Genomic DNA, 18,525 nt, shown 5'->3' with positions numbered 1-18,525 from the left:
CCAGCTGCTTATCAACTTGCCAGAACATCTCCCACAGCCCAGAAAGCACCCAGAAGTCATTAAGTAAAGCCTCCCAGAAGAGGAACTCTGAAGGTTGCAGGTGAAGAGCTCTGATTTACACAACTACCAAGTGCCATTATCCACCCCAAATCGACAGCCAACATGGATTAATAGTCTTGACATTGACCTTCCACCACTAAAGCAGTTCACAGCACCAGTGCAAATGTTCAGTCCACTTCAAGTGCTTTCTTCCACCCTCTCTCTTCTTGCTGGCTTTGGTCCTCTGCTGGATTCAGGAAAGTAGAAAGCTGAAAAGAAAAGAAGCAGAGAATCATGAACTAGGTCAAAGATTATTCTGGGAATCAATATTTGATAAGATGCTTTGCCATCAAGTCCTCCTCTTAACAGAGCACATGATTTCAGAATACACCTCACAAATGCATTTCATTAAACTGCAAAGTGTGCACTGGGTAACGGAGGAGAGCCAAACTGCAGCAGTGGGGAGCGTGAAGACCTGATTGTAGGAAGCTGTCAGAACGGGTTTATATTCACCACTGTAACCTGTAAAAGCTGCTATCATTTCTGTCACGGCTGCATACACACCACAACAACAGCTCATTCTGGTGCAAAAGTCCTGAAAGTAACTCTATGAGAAAGCTCAGGAAGATGATCCTTCTGTGCAATGTGAAGCCCTAGCTGGAGTTAGTGCCTCAAAGTGATCATTGCTCCTAGCCCTCCCATGGGAACTGCCTGGGAAAAGGAAAGAGGTAGGCAGACAGCACCAGAACACATTGCATATGTCCATCCTCTGCTCCCATGGTTTACAAGGCCCAGGATATAGAGCACAAACCAAAGCAGAGCATCTGCAGAGAAAAAGCACGCTACGAAGTCACTGTTTTCTTCAGCCTCTATTCCCTGCTGAAGCATAATCAAGACACAGGTCCTAAGCACCACAGCAGGCTCTGCTGGAAAACAGCTCCCCTGAATTCATCTGCCACTGCCAGCCCTCCTAGAGCAAGGCTTCAACCTCCCAGTGTAAATGCACACAGTACCTCCCTCAGATAAGCAAGAAGCCACAGGAGGTGCCTTCAAACTTAACAGGAGTTATTTCTCTACAACCTTACTACTTTTATCATAGAATGGTTTGGATTGGAAGGGACCTTTAGAGGTCATCTAGTCCAACCCCCCTGCAGTGAGCAGGGACATCTTCAAATAGATCAGGTTGCTCAGAGACCCATCCAGCCTCACCTTGAATGTTTCCAGGGATGGGGCATCTCCCACCTCTCTGGGCAACCTGTGCCTGTGTTTCACCACCCTCATCGTAAAAAATTTCTTCCTTGTATCTAGTCCGAATATACCCTCTTTTAGTTTAAAACCATTACCCCTTGTCCTATTGCTACAGGCCCTACTAAAAAGTCTGTCCCCATCTTATAAGCCCCCTTCAAGTACTGAAAGGCCGCAATAAGGTCTCCCTGGAGCCTTCTCTTCTCTAGGCTGAACAACCCCAACTCTCTCAGCCTGTCCTCAAAAGAGAGCTGTTCCAGCCCTCAGATCATTTCTGTGGCCCTCCTCTGGACCTGCTCCAACAGGTCCATGTCTCTCCTGTACTGAGGGCTCCAGAGCTGGACGCAGCACTCCAGGTGGGGCCTCACCAGAGCAGAGTAGAGGGACAGAATCACCTCCCTCAAATTGCTGGCCATGCTTCTTCTGATGCAGCCCAGCATATGGGTGGCTTTCTGGGCTGCGAGCGCACGTTGCTGGCTCATATCTGGCTTTTCATCCACCAGTACTCCCAAGTCCTCCTTTGCAGGGCTGCTCTTAATCCCTTCATCCTCCAGCCTGTATTGATACTGGGGTTTGCCCCGACCCAGGTGCAGGACTTTGCACTTGGACTTGCTGAACCTCATGAGGTTCATGTGGGCCCACCTCTCCAGCTTGTCCAGGTCTCTCTGGATGACATCCTATCCTTCTGTTGTGTCACCCGCAAACGCGCTGAGGGTGCACTCGATCCCACTGTCTACGTCATTGATGAAGATATTAGTACTAGCCCCAGTACAGACCCCTGAGGGACACCACTTGTCACTAATCTCCATCCAGACATTAAGCTACTGGCCACCACTCTCTGGGCCTTCTGCAACCATCCAGCCAATTCCTTATCTACCAAATAGTCCATTCATCAAATCCATATCTTTCTAATTTAGAGAGAAGGTTGGCGGGGGGGGGGGGGGGAAGGCAGTGTCAAAGGCCTTACAGAAGTCTAGATATATGACATCCACAGGTCTTCCCTTGTCCACTAATGTAGTCACTCCATCATAGAAGGCCACTAGGTTGGTCAGGCAAGACTTGCTCTTGAGATTTGAGATGCTGTTTCTAAGAGGATCTGTTCCATGATCTGCCCAGGCACAGAGGTAAGACTGACAGGTCAGTAGTTCCCAGGGCCCTCTTTTCTACCCTTTTTAAAAATGGGTGCAATGTTTCCCTTTTACCAGGCACCATTGACTTCACCTGACTGACATGACTCTTCACATATCATGGAGAGTGGCTTAGTGACTACATCAGCCAATTCCCTCAGGACTCTGGGATATGTCTCGTCAGGTCCCATTGACTTATGTATATTCAGGTTCTTCAGGTGGTCTCAAACCTGATCTCCCCTTACAGTGGGAGGGACTTTGCTCCCCCAGTCCCTGCCTTGAGGTCCACTCAAGAGGTGTGGGAAGAGAGGCTGCCAGTGAAGACTGAGACAAAAAAGTTGTTGACTACCTCAGACTTCTCCTTGCCTGTTGTTCATCAGGGCGGAGGTGGGGTGGGTGGTGGTGCAGTATATGCAGGCAGCACTTTCACCTGCAAAGCAATAGCTCTGAAGCATCCTCAGTCCTGAGGCTGGGCCCAAACTCTCCTTGAGCAGCCCTTGTGCCCTACCATTTATCCATCTGCTTCATGCTGCTCCCGCAATCCTGTCCTTTCAGAAGAGAAAGCTAACCCAGGATGCAAAGCTGAACACTTTGCTCTCCATCTCAGCATGTTGGAACATGCTGGAAAGTCACAGTACTTGTGCCTCTAGGGCTGGGAAGAAGGCAAAACACAAGCCAGACATCCAGTGAGTCAAAGAAGCTCAGGAATTGTCACATATACTTGTGTGGGGGGCAGGCATGCAGAACAGATTTTGGTCCAAAACCCTCCTCCCTGACACTTCACATGGAAGCTGAACTCGTTTAGCACTGCTGAATGAGATTCCCCAGACCACAGATTGGAAACTGCCTTTGTCTCCTTCTGCCTATTGTCTATACTGCTTACGTGTTCCTGAGGGCATGAAGTCATCTTCCTTGACTGTACAGTACCTAGCATAATAGGATCTTACCCTAAGCCTTTCAGGGGCTGCTGAGAAGCGAGGAATACAAAGCAATGTTTTCCAGCCACATTACCTCCTCCTACCAGGACTGTGCACAGTGGTTCTGGGAGACGTGAAGACAACTTAGAAAGCCACCTACATTCAACAAGAAGTAAGATCTTTTGGCCATCTTTGGCAGACCCTGCTTGGCCCCACCTCTGAACTGGGAGAGCACCCTTCTGAAGGACTTAGGATAAGCCAGACCCCATCCTGGGAGCTTGGGAGGATCTCACCTCAACATCCTCTGGGTCTAGGCATCATCTCCACAGGCGTATCACAGTCCTGCTGTCACCCCTCAGGAGACTTGCCAAATCCCTCCTTTCTTCTACCCTGGCTCAAGCTGCTGCATTTTGAATAGACCCCTCAAGAGAGATGTAGACCCTTAACTCCTGCTAATTTTGATGAGAGTCAGGTATCCAGCAAGGAATTGTGTGCCTAATACACCTGAGGAGCCACCTGCTCTTTGAGACAAGAGTTGTCTCTCAGGAAAAGAGCATTTAGCCCTCACACTCATTTTTTTCAAGACTCTTTACTCCCCAGGGCCGGGACTTACTGAAGCATAAATAACAACGAGCATAAATTTCAAACTCAGCAAGGATTTACATGTTCAGCATCACATACATACCTGTGAATTAAGTGTTTTATGAGGGGATTAGTCAAACCTGGGCCAGGTGATGGCTGGCTTTGGAATCCTTGAGAATAAAAGGAACCTTAACATAAAACCAATTTCACAACCATTAAGAAAAAGAAAGCATGACAGAGAAAGAAAGACTGATCGAGCATGCCCAGGACTGCATGTGTTTGTGGTCTAGCAGTGTTTCACTATAAAACAAACAAAAAAACATTCATAGGGCTTTCTGGTCCTAGCAAAACATACACAGCCAGCCACATCCTGTGAGCAGGAAGCCCCCATCTGCTGCTCCCAGAAGTGGATAACCAGGGAAGCAAACACTCCCTCCAATCACCCAGTTGCCATCGCGTGCTGCAAGGCAGGCCAGAGACCAGCATGCACTGTGCAACCAACAGGAACTGCTTCTCTGTCAAACAACATCCTCTTGTATCTCATAAGGCCTCCTTTATCCTGAAGGATCCCGAAGCACTTTACGCTATTTATACACAGGAACCACTTCACCAGTCATTGAACTGAGGAGAGGAACAATAACCGTCTCTTTTTCTCTCACCCAAAGCACCAGAAACCAGTGCCTGGTATGTGTTTGCAGAGAGCTCATAGCAATGAGGGTTTGCCATGAGGAGAAACAATAGTTCAGATAGGTCAGGATTAGCCAACAGACAACATGAACTCTTCACTACAGCCTGCTATTGGTATTTTAAATTCTGTTCTCCCAACTCTGTTCATGGGCATTGTGGGGTTTGTGAGGGTTTTTGTTTGGTTTGGGTTTTTTTGTTTTGTTTTGTTTTAAAGCAGGGCTTTGTCTGCACTGGAGAACTTACCAGTAGCATTAAACCACATTTCTAAACAAAACAGTTTGTGCAGAATCAGCTTTCTGCCTGATCCCTCCCTATTCATTACCTTCCTATTCATTACATTCATTTTCAGCTGAGCTCTCAGCAAAGCCACTGGGTCCTCAGTGTTTTCAGGGAGTGCTCACAAAACCAGTACTAGGACCAAGCCAACAAGCCCTAAAAATCCTGGGAGGATAAAAATCCTCCCAGCCCCTAAAAAGCCTATTCAGGCAATTCCGTACATGAATTCAAAGAGCTTCCCAAATAATGCAGCAGTGACGACCATTTGTTCACTCTCTACGAATAGCTGGGTTTTTACACAGTGGTTTGACTCAGGCAAAAACTAACCTAAGAACATGTGCTGTGTTGTAGAGAGCAGTGTCACACAAAATTTGGCTGCGGTCTCACCACAGAGGTACTTTCAGTTTAATTCCCTACAAATGGGAATGGACAGGAAGCTCAACATGAGCGAACAGTGTGCTGCTGCGGCCAACAGGATGCTGGGTTGCATCAAAAAGGACATCGCCAGCAGAGAGAAAGAAGTCATTATCCCGCTCTACTCAGCGCTTGTCAGGCCAGACCTGGAGCACTGTGTACAGTTCTGGTCCCCGCTATACAAAAAGGATGTGGACAGGCTGGAAGGGGTCCAGAGAAGGGCCACCAAGATGATCAAAGGAGTGGGAAGCCTGCCATGTGAGGATAGGCTGGGAGAGCCGGGTTTGTTCAGCCTTGAGAAAAGGAGGCTCAGAGGGGATCTCATCACCATGTACCAGTACTTAAGGGGCAGCTACAAAGAAGATGGAGACTCCCTTTTTACACAGAATCACATGGAGAGGACAAGGGGGAATGGACACAAGTTGCTCTTGGGAAGATTATGATTGGACACGAGAGGGAAATTTCCCACAGTGAGGACAGTCAACCATTGGAATAATCTCCCCAGGGAAGTGGTCGACTTGGCCACGTCGGACACCTTCAAGAGTCGTCTGGACAGGGTGCTGGGCCATCTTGTCCAACCTTTCTAGGAGGAGCACAGTCTAGACTAGATGATCCCTGAGGTCCCTTCCAACCTGTGATTCTATGAAATCTCTACAGTGAAAAGGTGACTGGCTAAAATCTGGTAGATTTTTTACCTGCCCACAGCATCTGGTGCATATCCCATGGTAGGCCATCATCTTCACCTCACCGAGCTCACAAATGAATTGTCTTTAATGACTTTAATGACTTTAAATCCCACTGTCAAAAATAGGTGCAGCAGTTTTTGGAAGAGAGGACAGGAAGCTGTGTCACCATAGGGTACATTTCTAGCCTCTCAATGACACAATGTTCTATAACCTCACTGCCTAAAATAGCCTTTGCATCCTCAAAGCATCCCAGCAAAGAAAACAAGGTAGCATGTTCTAATAGGAGCGCAGTGAGATCAAGTGGCTTTCCCAGCAGACAGAAGAGATGGATTCATTCTCCTTGCATCCCAACATCCATTCTCCATCCACCAAGCTGTTCTGTCCTCTGGAAGACCACTACAGAACACAAAGCTGTAAAATGCAAAGCGTTCAAGCTACTTATTAGCGCTGCCCTGCCTGAGACACCTGACCACAGACAGCACAAAGCAAGAAGTGCATAAAAAGCTGGCACCAGCTTTAGCAAAACTTGTTTTGCCTTGAGTAGGCTGTTCCTGTTCGCACTTTCTGCAGTGTAAACAAGAAAAGTAAAAGTCTTCTCTGGAGTCAGCCCACGGATCTCTCCCAGGCAGCCTGCCTCAGTTTCAACTCCACAAGGTCACATTTTAAAATCAGCTGAGAAGGGACTGAACAGTGGGAACTACGGTTAACACTCTTATCAATTCAGCCATGTTGCTGCTTAGCTCAGGACTTGTGCCAGTCATGCCAGAGAAAACTTCTCAGCGTGTCAGCAATGGAGCTGCGGTCCTAGGAACAGGACAAGGCACTCTGCAGCACCCCAGCACACTGACAGATAAGGGAACACCATGCAGCCACAGAACGGGGCGACGGCCGCTCTCACCTCAGCATGGCAGCTAGACACCAGTGACATCTTCAGGAGCCTCCCTTCCTACCCAGGACAGTCACCTCATGCAGGAACACTCTCACACCTGGAATTACACACTTCGCTAACAGCGGCGCCAGGAATGGCCAAGAAATCTCTTCTGACATCAGTCCTTATACATCCCTGACGTCCGTGTCTCCAAGGTTGTTTTGGAGTGATCATTGAACACTTTGAGGAGTCCTATTCCTCTCCAGAGCTAAAAACACTTTACTAGAGTCAGATCAAATATCAAAACAGTCAAGGGCAAATTAAATGACATTTCATTTCCCAGAGCTGTAAGTCCAAGTTCATAGGAGCTGTCTCTACTGTTGCTATAGGAGCAATGCTGGAAACAATGCTCAATCCATGATGCTTAAGGCTGCCTTGAAAAAGGACCATTCTTCCAGTAAAAATTAAACCACCCCCAAATATAATGACCCCCCAAAATAAACATTCCTCCCTCTTCTGCCTCGCTCTTGTGTAGCGGGTTTTAATGACTCCACCAAAACCATTTATGCAGCTGTTTTTAGACCAGCCTGCAAACTTGACAGGGAGGCACCAGCATGTGAATAAATAACTGGGAGGCAAGGGCTGTCCTCAAGGCAATTACTTGCTGGCCCTTTGCCAAGCCTGGGGGCAGGGGAAAGGATAAAAAGTCCATGACCCCAGAGCACACACCAAGGAGCTCTAAAGAAATCCCCCAGCCCCAAGCCATCAACCACCACCCTGAAACATGTCACTCCACCAGTCTTTATACAGACCTGCACGCAGGGGCACCCAAGCTTGCCTGGATCCTCTCCGCTGCTTTAAATAAACACACAGACAAAGGGCAGCTCCCCATGAAGCGTACAGAGCTATAATCAGTACAGAAACTTTGGCGAGTCTGTCTCAGTGTATCATCAATTTCATTTAGAGCTGGCAGGAATAAGTAACTGGAAAAGGGTTCCTTTACCAGATGACAGCAGAAACCAGCTGGACTTCAAATGAAGCAGGGAAATCCTGCAGGGTATTTCTCCACCAACCAACCCAGAGGTTACCTTAGCATTATTATGAACAAGCTTCATTAAAGGAAAGCCTAAAAGGAGTTTGAAACTTAATCCTTCCCCTGTGCCTTGGAGGTCAATTTTCAAGTCAGGAGGGACCACATAATCTGATCTGATCTCCTGCTATTTTAAAGGTTACAATTTGAAAGGCTAAAAGTAGTCTACTCTACAACTCTGGGACACCCTGGATTAACCCTCAATTACCAGGAACACTCAAGAAGACTTCGGGAGATGGGAGGAACCACATACTTTTTTCCCCTCAGGAGCCTCTCCAAACATTACTGGCACATACTCAGCATTGAGACTGCTTCTTTGAGCTCAGCAGAAAGCAGCAGAGCATTTTCCTCTGCGTGTAAGAGACAGGAACATGGCAAACATCCGGCATTGGGCAGACTCATTATCCGGCCTTCAATGCACCCCATGCCACTAGTGAGCAGTAAGGTAAAAGCAGTCCATAGCATGGTTCACTTGTAGTTTTTTTAAGACACTCAGCGAGTCCTTAAACATTAAAAGCAAAAAGTACTCAGAGAAAATCCAGGAACAACACAGCCACAAGTTTCTGAAGAAACTGAGTAACTACCTTCACTTTGATCTGAGTTTCGCTCAGTACTAAATGCCCATTGTGAAAATTAGGTCCCTCTAGGATATCAAGGGATAGACGAACCCAGAAAACAAGCCACTTCTTGCTTTTGAAGAATTTACATAAAACTCTAAAATTCATGCTGGAAGTAATTCTGGCACAGAAAATAACCCTCCTACTACTGACCTGGGATGAAAGGGTGGTTTCAGCACTGACTGCTCTGGTGTCAAGGCCACCTTCCTGCCACTCAGAAAACTACTCACCGCAGTGGTATACACACACACAGCCACGGCATCTGACTTGATAACTGCTACCGTGCAGACACAGGAAAACAAAAAAGACTATTTGGTCTGGGTGATACAGGGAGAAGGGACCTGGGCTGGCCAGACTTGGTTATCAATGTCAGAAATTGGGAGGATAATGCTGATCTGCAGCAGCTATGCCCTTCATACACAGGGAAACCAGCTTCCCACTTACACACTTGTAAATATACTGATAATAAGAATTACATTGATATAACTACAATAATTTAATTTGGATACTCTCACTGCTCTCATCTAAGTTGGCTTCCCCCTCCCTTCTATTTTCCTAAAAACTTCTTAAAATTCCTCATGAAGTAGCAAACGATAAAATACCTTTTTTCTACAAGGGGGTTTTCTTCCACTTGGAGACACATGCAGCCAAAGTAAAGCTCATTGCACCAGTGAAAGCAGAGCTCTTTCTCTGCAACTGTGTCTGCTTTTTCCTCCTTCCAGGCTTCTTGCAGCACACCTATGAGTAAGGATCCATGCTTCCCCAGTGCCTGACCAACAATGAGGGCAAACGGCCCACTGAAGTCAGCAATCAGGATTTTTTTCCTGGTGTCAGCACAGTGGTTTAAATTCCCTTTTTTCCTGTCCCCAGAAACACTGCACACACCAGAGGTAAGCCCTGGGCAGCACACAATGGACAGAGCAGGCTTTTGTTACACTCTCCAGAGCCCGTCTCCAAGGCTGGGAGCGGGCTCACTCCCCACATACAGCACAGGAGCTCAGCAGGGGGCTTGTACTCTTTCCCTGCTCAGGAGGAGAAAAAAACCCAGGAAACTGGGACTCAAAGGCACAGAAACCAGCCTGACAGTGCCTCCTCCCCAAATACCTAAAGAGGTCCTCCTGATAACAGAAGAACCCTCTGAGTGGACAAGGTAAATTGGAGATCACATCAAATCTCTCACCTCACCTCTGGCAGACCTCTCACTTAAGCCAAGTCTCAAAAAACACATGGAAGAGGGCTACTCCACATAGCAACGGGGGGACCTGCAACTAACCACAGTTTCTAGCTCACTGGCATCTGAACTCCTCAGCAAGTTGTACTTCCACACAGGACTGGACTCATCCCTTCTGTGCTACATCAGACAAACCCACAAGCACAGAACCCAGCACTTTCCCATACACACGTTCCTCACGCACAGCACTTGACACAAACGAACAAGACCCCTTCTTGCTCCAGAGCTGGCTGCTCCAAGGCAGCGCCTGCCATGCATGTGTCCATGTGCCCGGCTTCTATGCTCACCGTACACTGCTGTGGCTGCATACACAGCTCCCCACCACCTCCCCAGGAGCTCTGCGTGCAGCTTACAGTGAGCATGGGGAAAAATAACAAATCAGCTCTGTTTCCAGGGCAATGTGCAGGGGAGGTATGGAGTATGAATTCCTCCCTTCTGGATTCCACCAAAGCTAGGAAGAAATACTGATATTCACAAGCCATGACTCACTCCTGCCTCGTCCAGCACTCCAGAAGTCCCGCTCACTGGCTGGCATGCCAGACATTCCAGCATGGCTGGCATCTTCCAGCTGGCTCTGTTAGTGTATAAATTTGACCAAAAATATCCCTCCCCCTTATTTTCTTTATTGTTGCAGTGTGGTGGTCACTGATCAGAGCACTCCCTTAAAATACAACCACGCAGACATCCCAGCTGTTGCTCTGGCAGATAACAGGTCAGCAAGGCTCAAAAAATGATCCACTTCACACAAAACAGAAACCTCTCCCCCAGAAATTCCTACCTCAAACCACTCTTGGTCCCAGTTTTAACTGGATCTCTTAACAGAGCCAAATAATCTGTTGTTTGTACTCCAGCTATGCTAGTAAGTCATACACTTGCATTTAAAGAGCTGCCAAGGACATTAACCTCCGCAGAGCCAATTCCTCACTGCTCCTCCTTCTCTCACTAGACCAGTATCCTGCCCCAGCTAGCAGCTACCCACACCTACATCCTTCTGTAGAGGAGCTGGCTACGCTTTAAGGCCTGTGTTGAGCTTATTTCACTACTGCTTGAAATGCACCTATTGAGCTGTACAGCAATTTTCCAGCCTGGACTGGACAGCCATAACCACCCAACCAGCAAGAAGAACTTACTTAGATTAGAATCACAGACCAAGCTGGTCATACCCAAACGTGGCCCAGACCCCAAAACATACCTCTTTTTCTGACATGCAATGCCAGGAGTGCAAAATAGTCATTATCTGCTTGGTCTTTCTCCTGTCTACTTCTCCCCCCCAGGGGCAGAAGTGTTCTAGGGTGAGGTATCAGATATGCTTTCACCTTACCAATTTGTACAGCACAGCCAGATCTTTCTCCCGCAGCATCTCCAGAAGGTGTTTGTTCCTCTCAACCTGTCCCTCTCCTACGGTGAAAAGACATCTTGGGAAACATGCTGCAGATTTCAGCCCAACTCCACAGCTCTGTAGGAGTGTGCACCTTCCACTTTGCAGCTACAGGGACAAACTCCACTGAAGCACAGGCACTTAGAGCCTCACAACTCTTTCCACTGCCCCAGCTCCCCACTGCTCTGTTTAAAACCAGCTCCTGTTTTCTTTCCTATAAAGGAAAAGAGAAGCTGGGTTGGGAAAGTGAACTTTGCTCCTTTTGCATTCATATCTGGCACCAGCAATCAATAGGAAACAAAACTCGGTGCCAAACATTTTGTGTCACCTACTTCTGTCTTGATTTTTCCTTACGAAGCCTCGTTACAGCTGCCAGGAATAACCCATGGGTCTGAGCAACATCCTCTCCTGCACTTCCCACACGTATCATTTCCACCTCTCTTAAAAGGCCATGCCACATCCCACATCCTCCACACTCCCTCACTCAGATGCACTCACCTCATAGACACACACTCAGCAGATAGAAAATGCGATTCCGCAGCAGCCTGCATGAATGCAGGCAATACGCAGCGTGCAACTCATGGCATGATTAAAATTGCATTGGGTTGGCTGTACGAAACAGCTGACAGTGGCTGTGGGTCAACACCCAGATGAAATTAAACAGCTCTGAAGGACCCTCCCTTGACCCCTGCAGAACATAATTCCTGATATCCTTCCTTATCCCACTAAACCAGTATCCTGCCTCCAGTAGTGTCCAGCACTACTATACATGAAATACACACACAGAGAAATATATATATTTATCAATAACTCCATGAAGACCCCAGCTGGCATGTCATGGCAGCTACTCTTGCTTGCATCCTTCTAAGGAGCCAGCTACAATTCAGGCCCATGTTGAGCTTATTTCACTACTGCTTGAAATGCACCTTCTGAGCTGTACAGCACTTTTCCAGCTGGTACTGGAGAGCCGCAACCACTCAACCAGCAAGAGAGCTTAGGCTAGAACCAAACAAGCTAGCAATAACTTAGGCTAGAAACATGGACCAAGCTGGTCATAACCAAATGTGGCCCAGACCCCAAAACACACCTCTTATTCTGCCATTAGATACCAGGGGTACAAAATAGTCATTATCCTCCTGCCGATTCTGCCAAGAGTTTTATTACTATACAGCAGCCGGGATGCAGGACTAATAGGACTGACTGAATTCATTCCCTAGATTGCCAGGCTGTCGAGATCACAACGGGGGAGTCTGGCAGGTGGGACAGAGCAGCACACCAGCGAGGATGCCCATCAGCAGCGCTGCTATTACCATGCTGATCCCTGCCAAGAGGCCTGGCAGCGAATGGGTTTTGTGCCATGGGGAGGGATGGTACAAGGTGCTCTCTGCAGAACTGACAAAACACCTCATCTCCATCCTGCAGCCCTGCCGTTCCTCATTTCTCCCTCCACACCCTGGCTTCAGGCATGGGGTGGCAGGGAAAAGCACACTTCTCAAGATTGGGAAGATGGTCACTACCCTGGGGGAAAGCTTTGCCAAAATGCATGTGCAAAAGAATGGGAAAATGGGGTGAGTTTACATACAGTGACACTGTTCATTTCATTTTGGCTTTGCTGTGGCAAAAGGAAAATCACATTCAGGGTCTGAAAGGCCAGATGAGCAAGTGAGATGGAAAGAGACCTGGTCTTCACCTTCAGGATCTTGAAGGTTTTTAACCAACCAGGGAGACTGAAGCTTCTGTTCCTCACAGGCAGGGAAGCTGAGGCGAGCTGTAATTCCTAGGGGTCACCCTCCCTCAGGCTTTCCGTGACCTCAGCTGCCAGTGCACATGCTCTGGGACAGCTGGAGATAACCCAGTGTCAAGCCCAGGAACAGAGAGTAGAGGTGGGGAGTAGGAGAGGATCTTCTCAGGAGGTTTCAAGAGCAAAACTGATGAGGCCATGGGGAGAGCAGTAGCAGACTGAGACATGAGAAAGCAAAGCTCGTCCTTTTTGTTTTTCAGAGTCAATCTATCCACCTTTTACCTCTCTAAGCTTGTGTCTTAAACAGAAGGCACAAGAAAAGCAGAGAGGGACAGCATGACTGCTTTGTAAGTGACCAAATCACCTGGAAACATCAGACAGTATAGTTTGCCACATGGACAAATACATGTAAATATGTATTTTTCTCCTATGCATAACAAGTAAACCAATGCACTCCTTAGAGCAGAAGCCAAACTTTGTAGAAGCAACAACTGAATTTATCTGTGGGATGACCCAACTAGAGGAGACACAGCTCACCAGTCAACCCCTTCAGGGTTGTCTCAAGAGCAAGGGAGTTGTTGCGTGGTCTGTGTATGTGTAACAGGAACACCTGGAGTTGTGCTACAAGCTGTATTAGCTGGGAATAATACAATACACCCTCTGGAAACTTCCTAACAGGGACAGATAGCACTCCACCAGGCACTCCCACCTAGCATTTTTACTTGACAAGGGAATAAAAGCAGCTTTCTTCCACCCCCTTGCTGAAGAATCTCTCACACCCTTCAACACAAACTTTCAGAGGCTGCACTGAAAATATCCTTCGCAGAGCCAAGATTTCGGCTGTGCATGCCTTACTCTACTTGAAGAGAAGCCTCAGAGTCCTGCCTACTTCCAAACTGGTGTAAGACTTCCCTTCTGCACAAGGGGGCTGGGAAGCTAAAGCATTGGAGAAAAATCTTCTTTGGTTGGTATTCCCTGCTTTCTCAAAGATGGCTTTTGTACTGGACCCAAGAGAAGAAGAGCAACAGTCCCAACAACACTGTAAAAGTTCCTCTTACTCACTGCTCTGCTCTCTGCACTAAGAACAAACCCTCCTTTAACACACCTGCCTTGAGACAGGAGAAAGAAAACTTGACTGTTAAGCTCCCACAAAACGTGCTGCAGGATGGACTACCCACCTCAGATTCCAGAGAAAAATGAGATGTCACACATGGGACATTATCGCAAGCACATAGAAAAAGGTATGTTCTTATTGTTTACTGGAGTCAACATACAGCAGAGGCTGCCAGGACTTTCACCAGGCAACTGGGGGAGTCATTCTCCTCCTTTGCAGAAGGACTCCACCAAGAAGGTAAGCCACAGGACAATCAATATATGTGACAGTTGGGAATAAAACATGCTTTTTGCAGAAATACAGCATGTGGACAGAAAGACATCACCTGGAAACTACAGAGCAAGGATTTGATCTCAGGATAGTTACATGGAGGAGCTCAAAAGCTGCCAACTCCTCCAACTCACAACCCAAGCTTTCAGCAAGGATGTTTGACTCAAAGTACAGGCACCTAAGAGCAGCTGTAGCAAACCAGAGCCCACACCCAATCTATGCAAGCCAGCATTATGCCTCTAACAGGGACCCATCACCAGATGCCTCAGGTAAAGGATAAATGATGCTGCACCAAACATTGCCCAGCTTCCAACAACTTGCAGATTGGGAACTGCCTGTGCTAGGCACACAAACTCCTTCAGAGAATCTAAATACACTGAAACTTTTGCATTGACTTTTCTAGTTTCCATTGAGCTCAGCAACCACTCAGAAGAGACAGATGCTCTGCTCTCTCCATCAGTGAGGAAGTCATCTCTGGTAGCAGTGAGAGTCCTGCAGGAGGACTGGGATGGACCTTTGTCTGTCTGATGACATGCTAAGAGACCCTTCAGCCTGAACAATACTGGATGGTAAATATCCGGTCACACCACAAGCTTCTTAAGAACCTAGGCAATGGCCTTGCAGATGGCAAAGGAAACAAGAGGCTCAGTTTCAAAACTGTTTCAACAAAATGGCCACCACTTGGCATTACCTCTGATGGGGGATGCCATTTTAATTAACCCTTGTCCTAGCAGACACCACCTGATCTCTCAGAGCAAGCCAGGAAGTGCTGTAGGGGGACAAAGTGAAGCAGCATAATTTAAGAGATGCCGTGGAGCAGTCGGAACTAAAGCTATGCCATTGATAAAATTCAACAGGTTGATTACAAAAGCCCTCAGGAAAAGCCAGGATTTTAAAAAATTTACAGCAGTTTATGTTCTTCATGAGATGACATGAAGCAAAGGCTACTGGGAAAGACTACTCATGGCAAACAACACTGCGGTGCAACGATAACCCATCACCATCAGATTCCCATCTCATTCAGCTTCCGGAAAATGAAAGAGACACAACACGGACTGCGTGTTGTGGTAAACAAGAGCTTGCTCGCCCCCTCCTCTGCCTCCAAAGGTCCTACAGGCCCAACATAAAGGCTAAGTCTTCTTTGTACAACAGGGACACTTAACTGAACAAAATGCAGAGGGAGATAAATATCGTTTCAAATATTATGGCAGCGTTCAGAACACCTTTCCTAATGCACGGGCTGTGCAAAGTTGCTGACACACACACGCGCCCCTCCCGCGACAGGTTAAAACCCTTAAAAAAAAAAAAAAATATGCAGAAGTCAAGGTGCTGCAACAGAACTGGCCTTCGGTGACGGCGGTCAGGTACCGGCGGACCACCTCAGGGAGGGCACGGGGGTTGAGGAGAGCGCCAGACCCCGGCTGCAACCCCCAGGGCCCACGGGCGGCCCTTCGCCTCCCGCCTCACCGGCCGGGCTGTCAGGGGCTGGGGGCGGCGTGGGGAGCCCGGGACGACGGCGCGGGCTGCCCCCGGCCCCTTCTCCCGTCCCGCTTCCGAGCCGCGCCGCTGCCCCACGGCCGGCGGGGACCCGCGCGCCCCGCCACCTCCCGCCCTCCTTCCCTCCCTCCCCGGGCGGCCGCCATTTCGGGGGCGCCCCGCCTCACCCCTCCGCAGCGAGCCGCGCCGCGCCGCGCCGCACCAGTCCGCTCCGCACCGCCTCCCGCCCCGACCTCCGCGCTGTGAGGGAAGGAAGGAGGGAACACAGGGAGGAAGAATGGTCCGAGGGAAAGAGGGAAGGGACGGAGGGAGGGCGTCCCGCCCCGCAGGCGCCACCGCCCCGACCCCGCGGGGCGGTGCCTCGTCGGGGGGCACCGCCTTCTGCCACCCGGCCCCTCGCACGGCGCGGTACGGGACGGCGTGGGAGGCCTGGCTTCGCCCGCTTGCGCTCCTTCTCGTTTCCTGCAAAACAAAACGCCCCGAAACGCGGCGGTTTGCGGGGTCTGCGGGCTCGGCGCGGCCGCGGGGCGCTTGGCGTCGCTGGTGGTGTGGCAGCCTGTCAACCGTGCCTCGGGCCGCAGCGACCCACGGGCCCGCCCGGGCCCCACGCTGGCGTTTCCATTGCCACGGGCAGCACGCTACAGCAAACTCGAGCTCGAGCTACTTTCTCTGTCTTTTTTTTTTTTTTTTTTAAGGCATCAGTTCTGCTTGTTAAAGAGTTTTCCATGAAATGCCCTGTAAATCAAGATCAAGCCCTGACTGGCACAATGCCTCATCCTTCCATTACCTCATTTCAACTCCAGCCCAAATACCTCTGTGCTAACAGCAGTCCCGCAGAGAGGCTAGGCTCAGAATAAAGACACCTGCCCCCTCCCCTCGGCAGCTGAGTGGGGCCTCGGAGGGTTTTTTAGGGGCAGTGGGAAGAGAGATCTGAGCCGGGAGGGAGGGAAAAGGGTGTTGTAGGAACTCCTGGATGTTTGCCTCGACTGTGACACCACCTTTCCTGCCCATGTCCCAACACAAAGATCACTTCATCCTTCCCAATGAGTAAAGCAACGCCTCTCTCCTCAGCCCATGGGGATCCTACCTAAGCTTTAGCTTAGTGTCCCTGGAGAGCCAAGCAATTGACTAGAGCCATACAGGACCAGCCCATGCTTCCATGTTGAAAGGTTTCTTGCAGGGAGCGTGTGGCAGGGCCAGGAGGCAACAAGAGACGCTAGCGCCCACTTCCTTGCCAGAGCCCTGGGCAGCCAGCTGCACTGGGCAGCTGCCTTCTAGCCCTGTCCAGAGATTTCACGTACAAACAGGAAAGAAAGTAACCTCCAGCCCTGGCAGATTTGGGTCTGCAAATGGGCATGATTAGGCACAACTGCTGCCTGCGCAGCAGTCATGTACCTGGGAAAGCCTGCAGGTAAAGATGAGATATACCACAGGACCCCCACCTCCCAATCCTCAGCTTATTATTGGAGTAATATATATTTCCTAGAGAGAAACGTTTACATTGAAAAAACTAATTTAACCTGCTCAGGTCTCCTGTGGACTAGTCATTTCAGAAGCAGCGCACAGCTACACTTGTGTTTGCAGGATCAGGGCCTTATTAAACCACATGGCTCAATATGCATATAAAGCATGCCTTGCAGGCATGGGGAGTCTGGAGTCAGATTATTGTAGCTGCACCAACTGAAATTTCTGTGTGACTCATAAACAGCCAGATATGAAATAAGCAGATTGAGAGTGGCTCAAAGAGGTAATGAAGCTCCGAACTGCAGGACTGTGGATCTATCAGCATTGAGCAGGAGTTTGCCAAACAGAGCAATTTAAAGGTGCATAGCATGAGCTGTCAGATACTTAGAACTTAAGTACTTGGTCAATGTATATATGGACTAAGCAATTAACACATAAAAAAAGCATGAAAAGACACAGATGGAAGAAGGTGACAGGACAGAAAAATCACATGTGAGAGACTGCATGATTCCCATAGCAGGAACTGATGAAATGCGTGTCAAATGGAAACTCTCCCTTGGAGTTCAGGCTGCTGGAATAAAGAAGGTGGAAGAAAACAACATCCCAAACCTTTGCGATTCCTGCTTTTGTCCTGTGGGAAAGCTTTAAGCTTAACACTGTGGCTTAATGCTCACTGTTCAGCCCTGTTTTGGCTTTTCAGAGCGATGCTGTCAGGCTAAACCTGTTGTGCTTGACCTTAGCTTATTAACATGAAAGAGACAAGAGTGGGGTCCCTTTGCCCGTGTGCAGAGCTTTGTGGCACCATGGCTGCTTATCAGAGCAGCTGGATTTTTTTCACCCTTGGCCCTAGATCTGATTGTATACACAGGTGCATTGTTGCATGTGCCAGGATAAGGCTTCCCAGGCTATAAGAAGAGTTCCTTTTTGTGATAGGATTCCAAAATGCCTTACAGAGTGTGAAAAGTCACCTGTCAACTAGGACACAGCAGCCAATACAGCACAAGAATAAGCCCCCATGCAGAGTCTAGCTTGCATACTCCATCATCTCATGCCACCTCAGGATATCCCCATTATTTGCTTTTTATTTATGCTGCTCTTTCCTGCAGTCTCTTGCAAAGGGTGGCTGCTCCCAGGGCTTCCATTCAGAGGCAGGAGAGATTTAGACAAAAATAAGAGATATAGTAAAATCAGGAATTTTGTGGAAAGTCTGGTCTAATTTGGGTCTGGTATCAGACAGGTTTAAAAACTAACAACATGCCCCTCTAGGCTAAGTGTCTGGGTC

The 18,525-nt window shown here is 48.6% G+C and overlaps 1 protein-coding gene across 3 annotated transcripts in view; it reads right to left on the bottom strand.

Annotated features, from left to right (window-relative positions):
* The window catches only part of CD151 (CD151 molecule (Raph blood group)), a 36,888-nt gene extending 20,761 nt beyond the window's left edge, over positions 1–16,127 (bottom strand). Inside the window, exons 1-2 of one of the 3 annotated variants that reach the window (XM_064452441.1) lie at positions 15,947–16,127; positions 188–308 (exon numbers count right to left, since the gene is read on the bottom strand). The gene's annotated coding sequence lies outside the window, so the exon portion shown is untranslated. Of the gene's footprint in view, positions 1–187; positions 309–11,100; positions 11,346–15,946 lie in introns of those variants that run through there. The other 2 variants (XM_064452439.1, XM_064452440.1) reach the window with 2 other exon arrangements.
* Between the last annotated feature and the right edge of the window lie 2,398 nt (positions 16,128–18,525).

This window comes from Phalacrocorax carbo, chromosome 5, assembly GCF_963921805.1.
Source record: "Phalacrocorax carbo chromosome 5, bPhaCar2.1, whole genome shotgun sequence".
Taxonomy (NCBI): domain Eukaryota; kingdom Metazoa; phylum Chordata; class Aves; order Suliformes; family Phalacrocoracidae; genus Phalacrocorax; species Phalacrocorax carbo.
The sequence above is the reverse complement of the archived record's forward strand: the minus strand, read 5'-3'. Positions and strand labels throughout refer to the sequence as shown.